This window comes from Pongo abelii, chromosome 5, assembly GCF_028885655.2.
Source record: "Pongo abelii isolate AG06213 chromosome 5, NHGRI_mPonAbe1-v2.0_pri, whole genome shotgun sequence".
Taxonomy (NCBI): domain Eukaryota; kingdom Metazoa; phylum Chordata; class Mammalia; order Primates; family Hominidae; genus Pongo; species Pongo abelii.
The window spans coordinates 68,795,790-68,820,464 of NC_071990.2; the positions used below are offsets into that span (position 1 = coordinate 68,795,790).

Genomic DNA, 24,675 nt, shown 5'->3' on the forward strand with positions numbered 1-24,675 from the left:
ATGCCCCTGTGTAATCCTCTTCTCTGGATTGCAGGCTGGACCTAATAATTTGAATATAACCAATGTAATACAGCAAAGGTGATGGGATACCTCTTCCATGATGAGGTTACAAAAGATTGTAACTTCTATCTTGCTAGCAGACCATCTATTGCCTTCTCAACTTCCCTTATATGACAAAGCAAGCTGCCGTGGAGAGGTCCATGTGGCAATGAACTGAACTTGACCTCCAGTCAACAATAACTTGCAAGGAATTGAAAATAGCCAATAACTATTGCATTAGCTTAGAAGCAGATATTTCTCCAGCTGAGTCTTCAAATGAGACTATAGTCATTTGGCCAATACTTTTATTACAACCTCCTGAGAAAACAAGAAAAGAGGACCTAAGTAAAGTGTAGCCAAATTCTTTTTATTTTTATTTTATTTTATTTTATTTTAAGTTCCTGGGTACATGTACAGGATGTTCAGGTTTGTTACTTAGTTAAAACTGTGCCAAGGTGGTTTGCTGCACCTATCAATCCATCACTTAGGTATTAAGCCCAGCATGCATTAGCTATTTTTCCTTTCCCCCATTCAGCAGGCCCCAGGGTGTGTTGTTCCCCTCTCTGTGACTATATGCTCTCATTGTTCAGCCTCAACTTATGAGTGAGAACACGTGTTTTTTGGTTTTCTGTTCTTGCACTAGTTTGCTGAGCATAGTGGCTTCCAGCTCCATTCATGTCCCTGAAAAGAACATGATCTCATTCATTTTTTATGCCTGCATAGTATTCCATGGTGTATATGTACCACATTTTCTTTTTCCACTCTATCATTGATGGGCATTTAGGTTGATTCCATGTTTTTGCTATTGTGTCTTTATAATAGAATGATTTATATTCCTTTGAGTATATACCCAGTAAAGGGATTGCTGAGTCAAATGGTGTTTCTGCCTCTAGGTCTTTGAGGAATCACACACTGTCTTCCACAGTGGCTAAACTGATTTACATTCCCACCAACAATGTAGAAACATTCCTATTTCTCTGCAGCCTTGCCAGCATCTGTTGTTTCTTAACTTTTTAATAATTACCATTCTGACTGGCATAAGATGGTATCTCATTGCAGTTTTGATTTCCATTTCTCTAATAATCGGGGATATTGAGATTTTTTCATATGTTTGTTGGCTGCATAAATGTCTTCTTTTGATAAATGTCTGTTCATGTCCTTTGTCCACTTTTTCATGGAATTGTTTCTTTGTTTTTTTCTTATAGATTTGTTTAAATTCCTTGTAGTTTCTGGATATTAGGCCTTTGTCAGATGGATAAACTGCACAAATTTTCTCCCATTCTGTAGGTTGTCTCTTCACTCTGATGATAGTTTCTTTTGCTGTTTAGCCAATTTCTTAACCCACACAAACCGCAGTAATAAACTGCAGTTTGTGTTAAGCCACTGTGTTTTGTAGTAATTTGTTACACAGCTATAGATAGCTAATACATGCAGTGTGACCATTAACAAGATTTCTTAATTTCTCAAGCATTTAGTGTTCACATCTATAAAATGGCTATAATTAGAGTAGCTATGCTACTTTGTGAAAAGCATTTTAGCATTTAAGAAGTATCCTATGAATGGTAGTGACTACTGGAAAATATAGCAGGTCCCAATTAAAAATGCATATCTTCTTTGAATAAATTCTGAACTAAATTGAATATAATGCATAGTAAAGCAGATTAGAAAAAATTGTCTTAATGTAGATAAAGCTGAACTGAGTCTGAATCATGGTTTATATCTATAGACAGGTATACTTAAAAATACTGAGTCCTAGATACAGGCAGAATTTTGCAGCCAGTAACAGCAGCACCAGATCTAGAAAGCTCTTCCCACATAGGAGGCTTATTTCTGTAACATTTACAGCGTGGAAAATAAGAGCAGCATTTTCATTGTCTGGGATCATCACTTCTAAGAGAAAGAGAGAAGAGAGAAAGAGAGGAAGAGGTTGACCAAGGCTTGTTAATATTTTTTTCTTCAAAACATACCAATCAGATCATGGTTTCTCCAGTATAGGAACAGAGCATATGAAAATACAGAAGACGTGAAGAGGCCTCAAGATTTATGCTAAAGAAAATCCTTCCATGTGGAAACATTAAGAATAGCTCATAGGAGGCAGAGCAAGGTAGCCAAACAGAAGCCTCCAGTGATTTTCCCTCTGCAAGAACTCTAAATTGAGCAACTATCCACACAAGAAATCATCTGCATAAGAACTAAAAATCAGGTGAGTGATTGCAGTATCCGATTTTAACATCCTATCAAGGAAAAGAGGCACTAAAGAGGCTAGGAAAGACAGTCTTGAATTGTCGGCCCCAGCTGTCCCTGATCCCCTGGCAATGGTCATGTGATTGCATGGTAGGGAGAGAAAATCTGTGTGATGGGGGAGGGAGAGTGCAGTGATTGTGGGCCTCTGCACTAGAACTCAGTGTGGTTCTGTCACAGTGGAAAGCAACACAGGGAAGAATTCAGCCAGCACCCATGGAATGAACATTTAGATCAGCCCTAGCCAGAGGGGAATCATCTACCCCAGTGGGCAGAACGTGAGTTATGACTAGCCACACACCACACTAAAGTGTTCTAGGGTCTTAAGAAAAGTTGAAAGACAATCTAGGCTACAAGGACTGTAATTCCTGGACAAGTACTGCTGCTGTGCTGGGCTCAGAGTCAGTGGACTTGGAGTGTATGTGATCCACTGAGACACCAGCTGGGGCGACCAGGAGAGTGCTTGTGTCACCCCTTCTCAGCCACAGGCAGGGCAGCTTACTGCTCCTGGAGAGACTCTTTCCTTCTACCTGAGAAATGGAGAGGGGAGGGTAAAGAGGACTTAGTCTTACAACTTGGATATCAGCTTAGCCACAGTAAAATAAAGCACCAAAATAAGTCTTGAAGTCCCAGTTCCAGGCCTTAGTTCCCAGGCAACATTTCCAGAAAATCCCTGGAACAGAAGGAAACCAACTTTCCTGAAGGGAAGAACTTAGTCTTAGCAGGATTCATCATCAGCTGACAAAAGAGCCCTGTGGCTTTGAATAAATATCAGTGGTAGCCTGGCAGTACTCACCATGGTCATTGGACAAGATCCAGTACCATACTGGCTTCAAGTGTGACTCAGCACATTCCCAGCTGTGGTGGCCACAAGGAGAAACTCCTATCTGAGGAAAGGAAAAGGAAGAGTAAAAAGGACTTTGTCCTGTAACTTGGGTAACAGCTCAGTAGTAGTAAAATAAAGCACTGAGCAGACTCCTGAAGTCCCCGATTCCAGGCCTTTGCTCCTAGATGTCACTGTTAGACCTGCCAAGGTAATCCAAGGAATTCTCACAGATCTCACCCAAGAGCACCAAGGCAGTACCTCTTCAAATCTGCAAATGTCACAGCATTACTGGGCTTGATGTGTCTCCTAATGCAGGTATGGCTGCAGTGACCAAAGTCTTAGATCACAACACTAATTCCCTTTGAATATTTGGAAGACTTTCCAAAGAATGGCAGGAAGAAACAACCCCAGACTATGAAGACTACAATACATACCTAACTCTTCAATAACCAATCATTGACTAAAATCTACAAACATCTAGACCATCCAGAAAAACATGATATCACTGAATGAACTAAATAAGACACCAGTGACTAATCCTGGAGAGACAGAGATATGTTACCCTCAGACAAAGACTTCAAATTTTTTTGAGGAAGCTCAACAGAATTCAAGATAAAACAGAAAAGGAATTTAGAATCCTATCTGATAAATTTAACAAAGAGATTGAATATTTAAAATCAAGAAGAAATTCTGGAGCTGAAAGTTTAATAGACATACTGAAGAATGCACTGGAATCCCTCAACACCAGAATTGATAAACCAGAAGAAAGAACTGTGAGATTGAATACAGGCTATTTGATAATACATAGTCAGAGGAGACAAAAGAATAATAAATAAAATAGAATGAAGCATGACTGCAAGATTTAGAAAATAACCTCAAAAGGGCAAATCTAAGAGTTATTAAAGAGGAAGCAGAGAAACACATTGGAGTAGAAATTATATTCAAGGGGATAATAACAGATAACTTTCCTAACCAGATAAATATAAATATTCAAGTACAAGAAAGTTATAGAATACCAAACTGGTTTAATCTCAGTAAGACAACTTCAATATTTCATTCAAATAGAAACCAACAATGAGCAGGAGTAGCTAAGCTTACATCAGACAAAATTATTTCAAGACAAATACTAGAAAGAGCCAAAGATGGTCATTATATATTGATAAAGGGGTTAATTCACAAAGAGTAGAAAAATTATAAATATGTGCACCCAGTCCTGGAGCACCCAGATATATAAAGCAAATAGTATTAGAGCTAAAGAGAGAGAGAGACCCCAATGCAATAATAGCTGGAGACTTCAACATTCCACTTACAGCATTGGACAGATCATCCAGATAAAAAATCAACAAAGAAACGTTAGACTTCATGTGCAATATAGGCCAAATGGTCCTAATAGATATTTAAAGAACATTTTATCCAACAGTTGAAGAATACATATTCATCACCTCAGCACATGAATCACTCTCAAGGGCAGACCATATATTAAGCCACAAAACAAACCTTAAAGATTTCAAAATAATTGAAACCATATCAGGTATCTTCTCTGACACAGTAGAACAAAATGAGAAATTAATAGCAAGAGGAAGTTTGGAAACTATACAAACACATGGAAATTAAACAACACACTGCTGAATTACCAGAATGTTAATGAAGAAATCAAGAAGGGAATTTAAAGATATCTTGAAACAAAGGAAAATGGAAACACAACAAACCTATGGGATGCAAGGAAAGCAGCACTGAGAGGAATGTTTATTCAAATGAGCAGCTACATCAAAAAAGTAGAAAAACTTTAAATAAAAAATTAATAATGCATCTTAAAGAACTAGAAAAGTTAGAGCAAACAAACCCAAAATTAGTAGAAGAAAGGAAATTATAAAGAAAACAGCAGAAATCAATGAAATTGAAACAAAACACAAAAGATAAATGAAACAAAAAGTTGGTTTTTGAACAGATAAACAAAATCAACAAACCTTTAACTAGACTAAGAAAAAAAGAAAGAAGAACCAAGTAAATAAAATTCAATATGAAAATGGAGAAATTACAACTAACACAGCAGAAATTCAAAGAATTATTAGAAACTAATATGAGCAATTATATGCCAATAAACTGGAAAACCTAGAAGAAATGGATAAATTTCTAGACATATACAACCTGCCAAGATTGAAACATGAAGTCTAAAACTTTAGTAGACCAATAATAAGTAATGAGATCAAAGCCATAATAAAAAGTTTCCTGCAAAGAAATGCTCAGCACTTGATGTCAATTTTACCAAATATTTAAATAAGAACTAATATGAATCCTACTCAGAATATTATGAAAAATGGAGCAGAAGGGAATACTTCCAAACTCATTCTACAAGGCCAGCATTAGCCTGATACCAAAACCAAAGACACATCGAAAATGAAAACTACAATATCCTTGATAAACATTGATGCAAAAATCCTCAATAAAATTCTAACAAACCAAATTCAACACCACAAAAAAGATCATTCATCATAACCATGTAGGATTTATTCTAGGGATGCAAGGATGGCTCAACGTACGCAAATCAACCAATGTAATACATCATATCAACAGAATGAAGGAAAAACTTTATGATTATTTCAATTGATGCTGAAAAGCATCTGATAAAATTCAACATTCCTTCATGATAAAAACCCTCAAAAAACTGGAAATAGAAGGAACATAGCTTGACACAATAAAACCCATATAAGACAGACTCACAGCTGCTATTATACCGAACAGGGAAAAACTGAAAGCCTTTCCTATAAGATCTAGAGCAAGACAAGGATGCTCATTTTCACCACTGTTATTCAACATAATACTAGAAGTCCTAACTATAGCAATCAGAAAATAGAAACAAATAAAAGGCATCCAAATTGGAAAGGAAGAAATCAAATTACTCTTGATGATATTATCTTTTTTGTTGTTGTTTTGTTTGTGTTTTTGAGACAGACTCTCATTCTGTCACCCAGATTGGAGGGCAGTGGTTCCACCTTGGCTTACTACAATACCTGCCTCATGGGTTCAAGCGATTCTCTCACCTCAGGCTTCTGAGTAGCTGGGATTACAGATGCCTGCCACAATGACCAGCTAATTTCTGTATTTTTAGTAGAGACAGGGTCTTGCCATGTTGGCCAGCCTGGTCTTGAACTTCTGACCTCAAGTGATCCACCTGCCTTGGCCTCCCAAAGTGCTGGGATTACAGGCATGAGTCACTGTGCCCAGCCTGATATTATCTTATATTTGGAAAAATCTAAACACTCCACCAAAAACCTATGCAAACTCATAAATAAAATGAGTAAAGTTGCAAGGATATAAAATCAACATAGAAATCAGTAGCATATTTATATGACAACAGTGAACACTCTGAAAAAGAAATCAAGAAAGTAATCTCATTTACAATAGCTATAAATAAAATAAAATAGCTAGGAATAAATTTAACCAAAGAAGTGAAGATATTTACAATGAAAACTATAAAATATTGGTGTGGAGCCAAGATGGCTAAATAGGAACAGCTCCAGTCTACAGCTCCCAGCATGAGCGATGCAGAAGACGGGTGATTTCTGCATTTCCAACTGAGGTAATGGGTTCATCTCATTGGGGAGTGTCAGAAAGTGGGTGCAGGACAGTGGGTGCAGCACACCGAGCATGAGCCAAAGCAGGGGGAGGCATTGCCTCACCCAGGAAGTAAAATGGGTCAGGGAATTCCCTTCCCTAGTCAAAGAAAGAGGTGACAGACGGCACCTGGAAAATCAGGTCACTCCCACCCTAATACTGCACTTTTCCAACAGTCTTAGCAAATGGCACACCAGGAGATTATATCCCACTTCTGGCCCGGAGGGTCCTAAGGCCACAGAGCCTCAATCATTGCTAGCACAGCAGTCTGAGATCTGAGACTGCCTTGCAGTCTGAGATCAAACTGCAAGGCAGCAGCCAGGCTGGGGGAAGGTCACCCACCATTGCTGAGGCTTGAGTAGGTAAACAAAGCCTCTGGGAAGCTCGAACTGAGTGGAGCCCAACACAGCTCAAGGAGGCCTGCCTGCCTCTGTAGACTCCACCTGCAGGGGCAGGGCAAAGCCAAACAAAAGGCAGCAGAATCCTCTGCAGACTTAAATGTCCCTATCTGACAGCTTTGAAGAGAGTAGTGGTTCTCCCAGCATGCAGCTGGAGAGCTGGGAACAGACAGACTGCCTTCTCAAGTGGGTCCCTGACCCCCAAGTAGCCTAACTGGGAGGCACCCCCCACTAGGGGCAGACTGACACCTCATACTGCCAGGTACTCCTCTGAGACAAAACTTCCAGGGGAACAATCAGGCGGCAACATTTGCTGTTCACCAATATTCATTGTTCTGCAGCCTCTGCTGCTGATACCCAGGCAAACAGAGTCTGGAGTGGACCTCCAGCAAACTCCAACAGACCTGCAGCTGAGGGTCCTGACTGTTAGAAGGAAAACTAACAAACAGAAAGGACATCCACACCAAAATCCCATCTGGACGTCACCATCGTCAAAGACCAAAGGTAGATAAAACCAAAAAGATGGGGAAAAAACAGAGCAGAAAAACCAGAAACTCAAAAAATCAGAGTGTCTCTCCTCCTCCATAGGAATGCAGCTCTTCACCAGCAACGGAACAAAGCTGGATGGAGAATGACTTTGACGAGTTGAGAGAAGAAGGCTTCAGATGATCAAGCCACTCCAAGCTAAAGGAGGAAGTTCGAACCAATGGCAAAGAAGTTAAAAACCTTGAAAAAAAATTAGATGAATGGCTAACTAGAATAACCAATGCAGAGAAGTCCTTAAAGGACCTGATGGAGCTGAAAACCAAGGCACGAGAACTATGTGACAAATGCACAAGCCTCAGTAGCTGATTCGATCAACTGGAAGAAAGGGTATCAGTGATGGAAGAGCAAATGAATGAAATGAAGTGAGAAGAGAACTTTAGAGAAAAAAAGAATAAAAAGAAATGAACAAAGCCTCCAAGAAATATGGGACCATGTGAAAAGACCAAATCTACATCTGATTGGTGTACCTGAAAGTGACGGGGAGAATGGAACCAAGTTGGAAAACACTCTGCAGGATATTATCCAGGAGAACTTCCCCAATCTAGCAAGGCAGGCCAACATTCAAATTCAGGAAATACAGAGAACATCACAAAGATACTCCTTGAGAAGAGCAACTCCAAGACACATAATTGTCAGATTCACCAAAGTTGAAATGAAGGAAAAAATGTTAAGGGCATCCACAGAGAAAGGTCGGGTTACCCACAAAGGGAAGCCCATCAGACTAACAGCTGATCTCTCAGCAGAAACTCTACAAGCCACAAGAGAGTGGGGGCCAATATTCAACATTCTTAAAGAAAAGAATTTTCAACGCAGAATTTCATATCCAGCCAAACTAAGCTTCATAAGTGAAGGAGAAATGAAATGCTTTACATACAAGCAAAAGCTGAGAGATTTTGTCACCACCAGGCCTGCCCTAAAAGAGCTCCTGTAGGAAGCACTAAACATGGAAAGGAACAACTGGTACCAGCCACTGCAAAAACATGCCAAATTGTAAAGACCATTGAGGCTAGGAAGAAACTGTATCAACTAACAAGCAAAATAATCAGCTAACATCATAATGACAGGATCAAATTAACACATAACAATATTAACCTTAAATGTAAATAGGCTAAATGCTCCAATTAAATGACAAAGACTGGCAAATTGGATAAAGAGTCAAGACTCATCAGTGTGCTGTATTCAGGAAACCCATCTCATGTGCAGAGACAAACATAGGCTCAAAATAAAGGGATGGAGGAAGACCAACCAAGCAAATGGAAAACAAAAAAAGGCAGGGGTTGCAATCCTAGTCTCTGATAAAACAGACTTTAAACCAACAAAGATCAAAAGAGACAAAGGCCATTACATAATGGTAAAGGGATCAATTCAAAAAGAAGAGCTAACTACCCTAAATATATATGCACCCAATACAGGAGCACCCAGATTCATAAAGCAAGTCCTTAGAGACCTACACACAGACTTAGACTCCTGCACTATCCACATTAGACAGATCAATGAGACAGAAAGTTAACAAGGATATCCAGGAACTGAACTCAGCTCTGCACTAAGCAGACCTAATAGACATCTACAGAACTCTCCACCCCAAATCAACAGAATATACATTCTTTTCAGCACCACACAATGCCTATTCCAAAATTGACCACATACTTGGAAGTAAAGCACTCCTCAGCAAATGTAAAAGAACAGAAATCATAACAAACTGTCTCTCAGACCACAGTGCAATCAAACTAGAACTCAGGATTAAGAAACTCACTCAAAACCACTCAACTACATGGAAACTGAACAACCTGCTTCTGAATGACTACTGGGTACATAACGAAATGAAGGCAGAAATAAAGATGTTCTTTGAAACCAACGAGAACAAAGACACAACATACCAGAATCTCTGGGACACATTCAAAGCAGTGTGTAGAGGGAAATTTATAACACTAAATGCCCACAAGAGAAAGCAGGAGAGATCTAAAATTGACACCCTAACATCACAATTAAAAGAACTAGAGAAGCAAGAGCAAACACATTCAAAAGCTAGCAGAAGGGAAGAAATAACTAAGATCAGAGCAGAACTGAAGGAAACAGAGACACCAAAAAACCCTTCAAAAAATTAATGAATGCAGGAGCTGGTTTTTTGAAAAGATCAACAAAATTGATAGACTGCTAGCCAGACTAATAAAGAAGAAAAGAGAGAAGAATCAAATAGATGCAATAAAAAATGATAAAGGGGATATCACCACTGATCCCACAAAAATACAAACTACCATCAGAGAATACTATAAACACCTCTATGCAAATAAACTAGAAAATCTAGAAGAAATGGATAAATTCCTCGACACATACACCCTCCCAAGACTAAACCAGGAAGAAGTTGAATCTCTGAATAGACCAATAACAGGCTCTGAAATTGAGGCAATAATTAATAGCTTACCAACCAAAAAAAGTCCAGGACCAGATGAATTCACAGCTGAATTCCACCAGAGGTACAAGGAGGACTGGTACCATTCCTTCTGAAAATATTCCAATCAATAGAAAAAGAGGGAATCCTCCCTAAGTCACTTTATGAGGCCAGCATCATCCTGATACCAAAGCCAGGCAGAGACACACAAAAAAACAGAGAATTTTAGACCAATATCCTTGATGAACATTGATGCAAGAATCCTCAATAAAATACTGGCAAACCGAATCCAGCAGCACATCAAAAAGCTTATCCACCATGATCAAGTGGGCTTCATACCTGGAATGCAAGGCTGGTTCAACATATGCAAATCAATAAATGTAATCCAGCATATAAACAGAACCAAAGACAAAAACAACATGATTATCTCAAGAGATGCAGAAAAGGCCTTCGACAAAATTCAACAACGCTTCATGCTAAAAACTCTCAATAAATTAGGTATTGATGGGACGTATCTCAATATCATAAGAGCTATCTATGACAAACCCACAGCCAATATCATACTGAATGGGCAAAAACTGGAAGGATTCCCTTTGAAAACTGGCACAAGACAGGGATGCCCTCTCTCACCACTCCTATTCAACATAGTGCTGGAAATTCTGGCCAGGGCAATTAGGCAGGAGAAGGAAATAATGGGTATTCAATTAGGAAAAGAGGAAGTCAAATTGTCCCTGTTTGCAGATGACATGATTGTATATCTAGAAAACCCCATCATCTCAGCCCCAAATCTCCTTAAGCTGATAGGCAACTTCAGCAAAGTCTCAGGGTACAAAATCAATGTGCAAACATCACAAGCATTCTTATACACCAATAACAGACAGAGAGCCAAATCATGAGTGAACTCCCATTCACAACTGCTTCAAAGAGAATAAAATACCTAGGATTCCAACTTACAAGGGATGTGAGGGACCTCTTCAAGGAGAACTACAAACCACTGCTCAATGAAATAAAAGAGGATACAAACAAATGGAAGAAAATTCTATGCTCATGGGTAGAAAGATTCAATATCGTGAAAATGGCCATACTGCCCAAGGTAATTTATAGATTCAGTGCCATCCTCATCAAGCTACCAATGACTTTCTTCACAGAATTGGAAAAAACTACTTTAAAGTTCATATGGAACTGAAAAAGTGCCCACATTGCCAAGTCAATCCAAAGACAAAAGAACAAAGCTGGAGGCATCACGCTACCTCACTTTAAACTAAACTACAAGGCTACAGTAACAAAAACAGCATGGTACTGTTACCAAAACAGAGATATAGATCAATGGAACAGAACAGAGCCCTCAGAAATAATGCTGTGTATCTACAACCATCTGATCTTTGACAAATCTAACAAAAACAAGCAATGGGGAAAGGATTCCCTATTTAATAAATGGTGCTGGGAAAACTGGCTAGCCATATGGAGAAAGCTGAAATTGGACCCCTTCCTTACACCTTATACAAAAATTAATTCAAGATGGATTAAAGACTTAAATGTTAGACCTAAAACCATAAAAACCCTAGAAGAAAACCTAGGCAATACCATTCGGGACATAGGCATGGGCAAGGACTTCATGTCTAAAACACCAAAAGCAATGGCAACAAAAGCCAAAACTGACAAATGGGATCTAATTAAACTAAAGAGCTTCTGCACAGCAAAAGAAACCACCATCAGAGTGAACAGGCAACCTACAGAATGGGAGAAAATTTTTGCAATCTACTCATCTGACAAACGGCTAATATCCAGAATCTACAATGAACTCAAACAAATTTACAAGGAAAAAACAAACAACCCCATCAAAAAGTGGGTGAAGGATATGAACAGACACTTCTCAAAAGAAGACATTTATGCAGCCAAAAGACACATGAAAAAATGCTCATCATCACTGGCCATCAGAGAAATGCAAATCAAAACCACAGTGAGATACCATTTCACACCAGTTAGAATGGTGATCTTTAAAAAGTCAGGAAACAACAGGTGCTGGAGAGGATGTGGAGAAATAGGAATACTTTTACACTGTTGGTGGGACTGCAAAGTAGTTCAACCATTGTGGAAATTGGTGTGGCGATTCATCAGGGATCTAGAACTAGAAATACCATTTGACGCAGCCATCCCATCACTGGGTATATACCTAAAGGATTATAAATCATGCTGCTATAAAGACACATGCACACGTATGTTGATTGCAGCACTATTCACAATAGCAAAGACTTGGAACCAACCCAAATGTCCAACAATGATAGACTGGATTAAGAAAATGTGGCACATATACACCATGGAATTCTATGCAGCCATAAAAAAAATGATGAGTTCATGTCCTTTGTGGGGACATGGATGAAGCTGGAAACCATCATTCTCAGCAAACTATCGCAAAGACAAAAACCAAACACTTCATGTTCTCACTCATAGGTGGGAATTGAACAATGAAAACACTTGGACACAGGAAGGGGAACATCACACACCGGGGCCTGTTGTGGGGTGTGGGGAGCAGGAAGGGATAGCATTAGGAGATATACCTAATGTTAAATGACGAGTTAATGGGTGCAGCACACCAACATGGCACATGTGGCACATGTATACATATGTAACTAACCTGCACATTGTGCACATGTACCCTAAAACTTAAAGTATAATAAAAGAAAAGAAAACTATAAAACATTGATGCAAGAAGTTGAAGATGACATACACAGACAAATGAAAGTATATTCTATGTTCATGGATTATAAGAGTCAATACTGACAAAATGTTCATACTACTCAAAACATTCTGCAGACTCAATGCAATTCCTACTAAAATACCAATGACCTTCTTCACAGAAATAGGAATAAAATCCTAAAATTTATATGAGACCACAATGGACCCAAAATAATCAAAGCCATCTTAAGCAAAAGAACAAAACAGGAGAAATCACATCATATGAATTAAAATTATAGTACAGAGCTATAGTAACCAAAACAGTATGGTACTGGCAATAAAAAACAGACACAGGCCAATGGAACACAATAGAGAACCCAGAAATAAATCGTTGTATCTACAGTGAAGTCATTTTTAACAAAAGTTCCAAGGATGTACATTGGGGAAAAGGACAGTCTCTTCTATAAATGGTACTCAGAAAACTGGATATCCATATGCAGAAGAAACTAGACCCGTATCTCTTGCTATATACAAAAATCAAATCAAAATAGATTAAAGATTGAATCTAAGATCTCAAACAATAAAACTACTAAAAAAATAAACATTGGAGAAACTTTTCAGGATATTGGTCTGGGCAAAGATTTCTTGAGTAATACCCCAAGTAATACAAATACAAACACAGGGAACCAAATAAAAAATGGACAAATAGGATTGCATCAATAAAAAAGCTTTTGAACAGAAAAGAAAACAGTCCTTTGTCTTATAGAATGAGAGAAAATATTTGCAAACTATTTATATGACAAGGAATTAATAACCGGAATATATAAGGAACTCAAGTCAATAGACAAAAATCTAATAACCCAATTTAAAAATGGACAAAAGATTTGAATAGACATTTTTCAAAGGAAAACATACATGCAACCAACAGATATATGAAAAGATGCTCAACAACATTGACTGTCAGATAAATGCAAATCAAACTATAATGAAATATCTTGCCTCAGTTAAAATGGCTTTTATTCCAAAGATGGGCTATAATATGCTAGTGAGAATGTGGACAAAAGAGAATCCTTGTACACTGTTAGAGGGAATGTAAGTTAGTATAACCACTGTGAAGAACAGCATGGAAATTCCTCAGAAAACTTCCATATGATGCAGCAAACCATCTGCTAGGTTTATACCCAAGAAGAAAGAAATCAGTATGTTGAAGAGATATCTGCACTCCTATGTTTATTGTGGTACTGTTCATAATAACCAAAATTTGAAAGCAATCTAAGTGTTGGTCAATAGATGAAGAGATAAAATGTAATTGAGTACTATTCAGCCATAAAATACAATGAGATCCTGTCATTTGCAACAACATGGATGGAACTAGAGGAAATTATAGTAAGTGACATAAACCAGGCACAGAAAGGGAAATTTTGCATGCTCTCACTCATTTGTTGGAGCTAAAAATTAAAACAAAAGACCTCATGGGGAGAGAGAATGGAATGATGGTTATCAGAGGCTGGGAAGGATAGTGGGAGTCAGGGTAGAGGGGATGGTTAACGGGTATAAAAAATAGAGTTATAAAAATTTAATAAGATCTAGTATTTGATAGCACAATAAGGTGACTGCACTCAATAATAATTTATTGTACATGTTAAAATAACTAAAATAGTAAAATTGAATTGTTCATAACACAACAAATCGATAAATGCTTGAGGTGATGGATACTCCACTTATCCTGATGTGATCATTATATATTATAGTATATATATATATAATATATATATACCTACTACTATAAATATATATATACCTACTACTTACCCATAAACCAAAAAATAGCTAGTAAAAGTAGAAGTAATAACAGTAGTGTGAATAATCATAATCATAGTAGTAATAGTAGTGGAAGCAGTAGTAATAATATTATTAATTTTGTGGTTAATGGGATTGGTAAAACAAGTCAGTAGAAATGCTCATTTCAGACTTTTTGTGGACAAAATGTAATAAATGTGAATATTATTTTATAATTTCTTTTGATAAATTCCACACATATTAAGAAATCTTATGAGTATAATTTGAATTAGCAAGTAGATCTGCCTATAAACAAAGTATAATCAATCAACATCAATCCAATTAATAGTTATATTTGTTAAAATAATAAATTAGTTTTCTGATTTTTATGCATGTGTTCTAATTACCATTGAGTTAGTTGCCTTTGGCTGAACTAACGAAATCAAATTTCTAAGCTTAATAGCTTTTCATTACAGAATACCATGCTATATAGTGAAAACACCAACATACTGCCATCCCATGGAGATCCGATTAAGAAGCCAGCCAAATTTCCCTCTGAAACACATTTTTCAAATTGCAGTAAATGTTGATAAGCCACATAAATCACCTGGATTAGCTTCAGAGCACTTACCAGTGGTTATTGTCATCTTAAATTTATGTATTTGCTTTGTTCCACTTAAGCCATTCAACTTTACTGATCTTAGAGTAGCTCTGGTGACAGAAACAAAATTTAAAAATCCAGAAAATTAATATGATATCATATTATGATATGAAGTGATATGATAATATGATAATATGATATCAAGTAATCCAAATACAAAATGTAAAGGCAACTTAATAGAAAATTGATAGAGGATTGTACTCACTGTAGAAATTTACTAGTATCTATGACACTAATATTGTTATATTCTATATAAGTCTGTCCTATGTGCACAATGCTTACATGATATTTTTTCATCCATTATGGCCATAATCATTGATTTCAAAAGATTAATTATAAATATCCATGACTAAAATTCTATAAATACTATGCTTTTATAGATTCTGAAATGTAAGTTCATTATTAATGGTGATAAAGATGCAAATAAAATTATTGATCTGTAAAGTTTGAAAAACAGAAATAAAAAGGGTGTAGGTAAAAATATAGCAGTCTAAATAAAATGCAATAAGGCACAAGAAAGACTGGCATTTGATTATTCCATTTATCATGTCTTCTTCCTGGAACAAAATTTTTAAACATACCTAATACATGGAAATATCTTGTAAGCAGTACTGTGTTGTTTTACCTTTCATCATCCATAGAATTACATGGACCATATGACAGGTGGTAAAGGTGTGTTTCTTAAATATGACTTTAGCATATTAAGGTTATTTTACTTTTCAGTCATATTTTGGCTAGCTAACTATGGGCAAATAAAAACTCTAAAATATATGAGGAAAGATTATTTATTTATTTTTCAAATATCCTTTTTTTTTTGAAGGAGCTTACAAAAAGGAAAAATAAGGTTCATAGAGTAGAGGAGAAATAGAAAATTCAGACATAGAATTAAAAATATGAAAAATGTGAAAAAGTTTAGCAGGGAGCCACAAAGATGAATAATTGTTGGAAAATAAGGCTAATGGGGAAAAGTTTAAAGAACTGAGAATTTTAGCTAAACTGAGATAAAGAAAGCACCATGTCCCTCTCCAATTTATTTCTCTGACAACTTCACTAATTCCATTTCTAAAGAATCCACTGAAGAAAAAAATTACACTTAGAGGAGAGCAAAAGAAAGGGTTTACAATATACTACAAATGACTTAAGTTTGTCCAAACAAGAAAAATCAATTCTTTGTGTGGAAGAAGGTATTAATACAAAAGATGAGTGTGACTTGTCAGCAAAGTAAGACTAGCTTTCTCCAGAAGTTGACATATAACACTCAGGGATGAGGATAGGCATTGTTGATTTTAAAGGAATCAGAAGACAGAAAGGACAGAAACACTATCATCTAATGAATTCGAATCCTGAGAAAGCTTTCAGTGTCAACTCTGCCCCGACTGATTCAAGAAGCCAGCCTGTAATAGTACAAACTGAAACTAAAGGAAAGGAGGGGAGGGTTTTTCAATTGCTTTTTAAGAGTCTCAATGGATAACTGGAGTTGAAGGATAAAAAAGATCTTCAGAGCAGTCATCTGCATTTGGAAACTAAGGTAAAGATGGGAGAGATGGCTGCTATTCGCATTGAGTGAAGGCCCATGATTACATACTTGGCTAGCAAAACAGAATATTACATGTCCTACTTATCAATAAAGTACTCTTAAGTTCATCTACACTGGGTTTCTAGTGATTTCTGGACATGGCAGGGCTGTACATAAAGATGGTTGGTCTTTAGCATCAGTAAGGGAAGGCGCAGATTCACATCAGGAAATTAATCTCAAATATCTTCATCAGTCCTCTAAATACCTGTGTCCCAATACATTGTAAAAGGTCAGACTAATCCCCCATATCCTCTTTCTACTGTAAAATATGATGGGATATAATGCTCAGAAGCAAGGAAACATCTCCCTGAGGAAACAATCATGTCTTTTTTAAAATTTCCTTTTTGCTTAATATATCCTTTGTTAGGCAAGATAGGGAAATTTTAAAGGATATATACAAAAGTAGTTCCTATTTAATCATAATTAACCAGAAAGCATATTAAACACTACATTACTTTTCAGTTGGAGTGTTTACAGTAAAAGCTACTTATGTCACTTAAGCATGTGAGAGAGAATTGAAGAATCTTTCTGACAGACTTTAGAGTGAATGTTTCACTTAAAGTGCTAAGGGAAACTAATTATTCAAAATTTTTCAACCTTGTTTTTGTGAAAATATAGAACACAATTGATTATGGTTGAATGATGTAACTTATGGTATATAGAACACAAAACATTGTCTCTTTATCAACTTAAAAAATGATTTCTTTGTCATGTGCCCTATGGCAATTCTGCTTATGGGTTGAGCTGATAGATACTATGGCTATTATTTTTTTGTCTGTGGAATAAATTAATTTTTAAGTGTTTTTCAAAAGTAAATTTAAATATGCACAATGTTTTCATTCAAATGACTGTACATACCCAAGATGGAAAATATCTGGAATGAAACATTCATTAAAATTCAATGGACTAACTTCATTTAAGAACCAAAGAACAGACTGCACTTCATTCTGTTATAATGTTTACAAAGTGTTTCTTTAACTTTCAATAGCATCTGTTGGGTGATTATGTGGCTTTTGATATCTTTCCTGACTTATTGCAGAAAAATGCAATATATTTTATTTTTGTGGACATGTTTGGCAGTATATATCCATAGCCAAGTACGTAAAAGGTACAGTAAAAACTTCTGCAAAGATAAATTTGTATGGATATTAGTCAGTGTTCTTGGTTTTATACAACAGAAATTGGTGTAGGTTCCTGAGAAGGTAAAAGGAAAGGGTGGTATAGCTATAAGAAGGAACATAGAATTCAGAAAACTGGAGAACTCTGCTTGCACCAGAACCACAGCATTATGAATGTGGCTACCCCAGCCATCTAACACTGTAATTAATTCTAAAGTGTTCCATTCTTATGTAACTGGCACCAGAGTTAAAGTTCCAGGTGGTAGTATCCAATTGGCAGAGTTTAGCTGACCAGCCTAGGTGCCATAGTTTAGAAACAGCCAGTATAAACTCATTTAGTCTATAGTGAAATCTAGAACCCTGCCTTTCACCAGACTTACAGAGTGGTTTATTGCCCTAATTTAGGAAGGGGTCTCAAATGCTGCACTGCTCCCCAAAAACTAAAGCTATTGAAATATTTAACTAAGTTGAAACTGTTAAGGAATGTGAATTACAAAAATTGTGAACACTGAACATATATTTTAAAAAACGAATGTTAATTTCCAACAATCTTTCCTAATAAGTCTTCTTTTAAAAAGACACATTTTGCAGCATATACATACTTTTATAATAAAGCATATGAAAACATATGTGTGCCTGTGTCTTTGAGTATTTTATATTGCACTGCATCTTAAGTCAAGATTTATTTTGTTCCTGGGTCATTTATTTGATAAATTATTACAGTCCCTTTGGGTCTGTTATTATATGTGTGTTTTATTTTAATAGTTTTATGACATCTAAACTAGAAGACTATAAAACAGATTGTTTTAAAATAGATTCTGTGCCATGATTTGGGGTTTTGGCAGTATTAAATGATTAAAGTATTTAAACCTTGAAAATTACTATGCATTATCTAAAATAAAGTATTTAAATGAGTAAAATTCTGTGTGGAGCTTGATTTACTATTCAAATTGTTTTGTGAATGATGTTCTTTACCTAAGAGCTAGTTCCTGAGAAATGATACACAGTGTCTTGATAAAGGGATAATATTAGATTGTAAACATCTTACATAATAAAGGCATTGTTGCAAACTGGCATTGGCATTTGTCAGTACTTGCCAGTATAGCAATGTTATGTTGTACTTAGAAATTAACCCTCAGAATTCCAGTGACTTACCGAAACAAACATTTGTTTAGGCACATAACACATGCTAATGTGGCAATCAAGTGGAGTTGTACATCTGTGCTTCCTATAGTTTCTCAAGGGCTTAGATTGACAGAAGTACCACCATACGCATTTTCTGGAATATGCAACCCTTTTGCTTGCCACAAAAGAGGGAATTAAGACTGAAGCATTCTTTATGGGCTTTTGACTGCATCAGCCTGGAAATTATATGCTTTTTCTTCAATTTTATTGGTAAACACAATCACATGACTTTGCAAGGAAGGATGGGAAATGCGGGGGTGTAAATAGACTATTTGGTGAGTATTATTGTCTCCACCACAGACAATTTTATATTTTCTTTATCATGTCAAGTTACCGTCTTGACTTTTAAAGACTTCTAAATTTGATTTTTCCTTAACTAACTACATTTAAAGCATATGTTTAATGCCATTAGAAGGAAGCATTTAGCGCAAGGATTTTAGCTCTCCAATTATTATATTGTCCTGTAGCTGGATAAGTGTTCTTTATAAACTTCTAGTATAATCTGAAGAATCATGTACAAGATTAAAAAATCCACACAAAATAAGAAATATTATTGTTTTCAGATGATAACAACTATACAAATTAAAAGTTTTTACTTTTAAAGTGGCACTAAATACAGTATTCTCACAATAATTTCTTTTAATCTTAACATATATAATTGTATATAACTGTACGTAGAGGCATATAGAAAAAACAAAAAGTGAGAAAAGACACATGATAAATTCAGAATGCAAACAAAATATCAAAAAACAATTAAAACAGAAAACTTTTTCTTGATGGTTCTTCCCTCCACCTCATTTTCACACTGTTCTGTTCTAATTATATGTAGTACATATCAAAACTTAGATACATGGAAAAAGCATGACTTTTTTAAATGGAGAACATAAATGTCTGTTGAAAAATGATCAAGATTCATAAAACAGAGAGGAAACACACCAAATAAATAAATCAACTAGAGGTAAAAAAATTAACATTAGTTTTAAAAATACTCTCAAATATAAACACATGATTTGCTTATTATATAATAAAGTTATACGCATACACATTATGTATAAAATATGTTTGCATATATACACATGTATACATATATGTACTACATATTTGGTGTGTATCTATATGAGCATATGTGTGTATGTGTATATTATATATAGAGAGAGAAAGAGTTGGCCTACTACTAATTTTCCAAATTTTTTTGAAAATATGTAATCTCAGAAAGTAACAAATTGAAAAATATAACATTGCTAAAGTTTTCAAAACAAATATGATGCATCATGATAAAATACACATACACATATACAATATGGTGCTTTATTTCAAATTACCTATATTCTAAATAATCAGTAAGCAAGATTTATAATAAGATATATGAAAGGAAATTGAGTTTGGCTCCTAAAAGCACAAACAAAATAGATAAGTGAATAAGTCTAGTTTTTAAAATTCCCTTTGACTTGAAGAACCAGATTGCTTAATGGTGGCAGGAAGGCAGTACAGCTTACATTGGAGAAGTCTGGGTTTCATCTTGGGAGGAATTATTTACCAGACTCAGTACTTAAGCATAAATTTCATGAAGATTCATGAGTAAAAATAAATATTGTGAAGGAAGCTAGTGTGTTAGGAATATTCATTTACAACTCTGTTTAAGCTTCAAAATGATCTTGAAATGGGCCCTTGATATGGCCTGGGCAAAAAAAGTGAGGCCCTGATTCACTTTATACCATTACCAGTTTAAAAGGGACATCATTTAGGAGAAATCGTCATGAAGTAGAAATAACAATAGACAGCTGAAGTGTGGGGAAATCAGAATGTGTTATTCAAGACTAATTAACTCATAGTATTGCGCACAACTGGCAGCAGTAAGAACGTGAAGCTTACAGGGTGGGATATGTGAACAGAAGGTAGGAAGGGTATAGGGGAGATAAGGCAATGGAGTTCAGATTTAAGTGTCTGTCCAGTGAAGGTAGTTGATGTAATAGAAGATGATATTTTCAAGAAATAGAACCTAGTGAAGAGAGAGAAGAAACTGCCATGGGAAAACACAATATGTCATAATATAGGGAATATAAAAAGTAAGACAGTGAAGAAGACACTTTAGAACAAAGCAGCGATAGGATTACATTCAGATGTTTTCAATTACTGTGTTACCTTGCGAAACCTACTAAGCTCTCTGAGACTCATTTTCTCAATTTGGAATAGTGAATAAGTTTAATCTACAGGATTGTTATTAGAATTAGATATAATAGAGGGAAGAGCAAGATGGTGAAACAGAAAACTCCATCAATCATCCACAAGGACACCAAGTTAACAACTACCTACACAGAAAAAACACCTTCATAGGAACCAAAAATCAGGTGAGTATTCGTGGTACCTGGTTTTAACTTCATGAAAGAGACACTGAAGAAGCAGAAAATATAATCTTGAATCACCGATGCTACCCTTTCCCCACCCCTGGCAGTGTGGCATGGTGTGGAGAACATCTCTGGGCACTCGGGGGCGGGAAAGAATACAGCAATTGTGAGGCAATAAACTCCATCCTGTCCTGTTAGATCAGAAAGGAAAACCAGACCAAACTCAGCTGATGCCTGCCCACGGAGGGAGCATTTTAACCAGCTGGATCACCTGGGAACTTGAGTTCCCACAATCCTCATCACTGCAGGCTACAGCACTCTGTGTTTCCAAGTAAACTTGAAAGGCAGTCTAGGCCATAAGGACTGAAATTTGTCAGTTGAGTCCCAGTGTTGAATTAGGCCCAGAGACAGTAGACTGTGGGTGGGGAGGAGACACAACATACTGAGAAATCAGCTGGGGCAGCCAAGGGCGTGCTGCACTGTGCCTCCCCTAACCCAGCTGCACAGGTCACAGCTCCAAAAGAGAACCCTTCCTTCCACTTGAGGAGAGGAAGAGGAAGAATGGGGAGGGCTTTGTCTTGCATCTAGAATACCAGCCCAGCCACAGTAGGCTAGGGCACCAATCAGAGTTGTGAGGCCCCTGTTCCAGGCCCTAGCTCCTGGGCAACATTTCTAAACACACCCTGGGCCAGAATGGAACCCACTGACTTGAAGGAAAGGAACCAGACCTGCCAGTATTCATCACTTGCTAACTGAAGTGCCCTTGGGCCCTGAATGAATAGGAGCCATACCTAGGTACTACATTGAGGGCCTTGATTGAACCTCAGACTTGTGGACTTCAGGTGGGACTCAGCACATAACCAGCTATCATCAGCACTGAGCAAAACTCCTGCTTGAGAAAAGCAAAGAGAAAAGTAAAGGAGACTTTGTCTCGCACCTCAGGTACCAACATGGCCACAGGGGCATAGAGCACTAAGCCAGCTCTTGGGGGTCCCCAGTTCCAGGGCTTGACTCTTGGACTGCATTTCTGGACCTGTCCTGGGCCAGAGTTGCCCTGAAAGATGAGTTTCAGAACAGGCAGCATTCACCACGAGCTGACTTCAGAGACCTTGGGAGTTTTTAACATGAGGGGATGTTGAATTTTATCAAAAGCCTTTTCTGCCTCTATTGAGATAATCACGTGGTTTTTGTCTTTAGTTCTGTTTACGTGATGAATCACACTTACTGATTTGCATATGCTGAACCAGCCTTACATCCTAAGGATGACGCCTACTTGACCGTGATGGATAAGCTTTTTGATGTGCTGCTGGATTCAGTTTGCCAGTATTTTGTTGAGGATTTTTGCATCAATATTCACCAAGGATATTGGCCTGAAGTTTTCTTTTGTTTTTCTTTTTTTCGTTATTTCTGCCAGGTTTTGGTACCAGGATGATGTTGATGTTGGCATCACAGAGTGAGTTATGGAGGAGTCCTTCCTTTTCAGTTTTTTGGGATAGTTTCAGTAGGAATGGTACTAGCTCTTCTTTGTACCTCTGATAGAATTCAGTTGTGACTCTTTCTGGTCCTGGGATGTTTTTAGTTGGTAGGTTATTTATTACTGCCTCAAATTCAGAACTTATTACTGATCTATTCAGGGATTTAGTTTCTTCCTAGTTTGGTCTTGGGAAGGTGTATGTGTCCAGGAATGTATCCATTTCTTCTAGATTTTCTAGTATATGTACAGAGAGGTGTTTATAATATTCTCTGATGGTTGTATTTCTGTGGGGTCAGTAGTGATATCTTCCTTATCACTTCTGATTGTGTTTATTTGACTCTTCTCTCTTTTCTTCTTTATTAGTCTAGCTAGTAATCTATCTATTTTATTAATTTTTTCAAAAAACTAGCTTCTGGATTTACTAATTTTTGAAGATGTTTGTGTGTGTGTGTGTGTGTGTGTGTGTGTGTGTGTGTGTCTCCAGCTCCTTCAGTTTAGCTCTGATCTTGGTTATTTCTAGTCTTCTGCTACTTCTGGAGTTTGTTTTGTATTGGTTCTTTAGTTCTTTTAGTTGTGATGTTGGAATGTTAACATAAGATCTTTCTAGCTTTTGTATGTGGCCATTTTGTGCTATAAATTTTCCTTTTAATCCTGCTTTAGCTGTGTCCCAGAGATTCTCATACATTGTGCCTTTGTTCTCATTCTTTCAAATAACTTCTTGATTTTCATTATTTACCCGAAAAGTCCTTCAAGAGCAGGTTGTTCAGTTTCCATGTAGTTACATGGTTTTGACTGAAATTCTTAATCTTGAGTTCTAAATTGATTGTGCTTTTTTCTGAGAGACTACAGATATCGAAGGAACATACCTCAAAATAATAAGCACCATATATGACAAACCCAAAGGCAATATCATACTGAATGGGCAAAAGCTGGAATCATTCCACTTGAAAACCAGCACAAGACAAGTTTGCCCTCTCTCACCACTCCTATTCGATGTAGTATTGGAAGTTATGGCCAGGGCAATCAGGTAAGATAAAGAAATAAAGAGTATTTAAATTGGAAGACAGGAAATAAAACTTTGTTTGCAGATGACATGATCCTATACCTAGAAAACCCCATCATCACAGCCCAAAATTTTCTTAAGCTGATAAGCAATTTTAGCAAAGTCTCAGGATACAAAGTCAATATGCAAAAATCACTAGCATTTCTGTACTGCAACAACAGACACGTCAAAAGTCAAATCACAAATGAACTTCCATTCACAATACTGACAAAATGGAGAAAATACCCAGGAATACAGCTAACAAGAGAAGTGAAGGACTTCTTCAAGGACAACTACAAACCACTCTTCACAGAAATTATAGGTGACACAAACAAATTGAAAAAGTCCACGCTAATGGAGAGAAATAATTATCCTGTCAAAGCAATTTATAGATTCAATGCTATTCCCATTAAACTACCATTGATATTTTTTCACAGAACCAGAAAAAAACTATTTTACAATTCATATGGAACCAAACCAAAGTCTCAATAGCTAAAGTAACTCTAAGCAAAAAGAACAAAGCTGGAGGCATCATGCTACTTGACTTCAAACTATACTACAGGGCTACAGTAACCAAAACAGCATGGTACTGGTATGATAACAGACACATATACCAATGGAACAAAATATAGAACCCAGAAATAAGACTACACACCTACAACCATTGATCTTCAACAAACCTGACAAAAACAGGCAATGGAGAAAGAATTCCCTATTTAATAAATGGTGCTGGGAGAACTGGCTAACCATATGTAGAAAACTGAA

The 24,675-nt window shown here is 36.6% G+C and overlaps 1 long non-coding RNA gene across 1 annotated transcript in view; it reads right to left on the reverse strand.

Moving 5' to 3' along the window:
* Positions 1-21,521, reverse strand: part of LOC129059968 (uncharacterized) — a 71,197-nt gene extending 49,676 nt beyond the window's left edge. The window contains exon 1 of the long non-coding RNA XR_008526232.2: positions 21,415-21,521. This is a non-coding gene — a long non-coding RNA (uncharacterized LOC129059968). The remainder of the gene's footprint in view (positions 1-21,414) is intronic.
* Between the last annotated feature and the right edge of the window lie 3,154 nt (positions 21,522-24,675).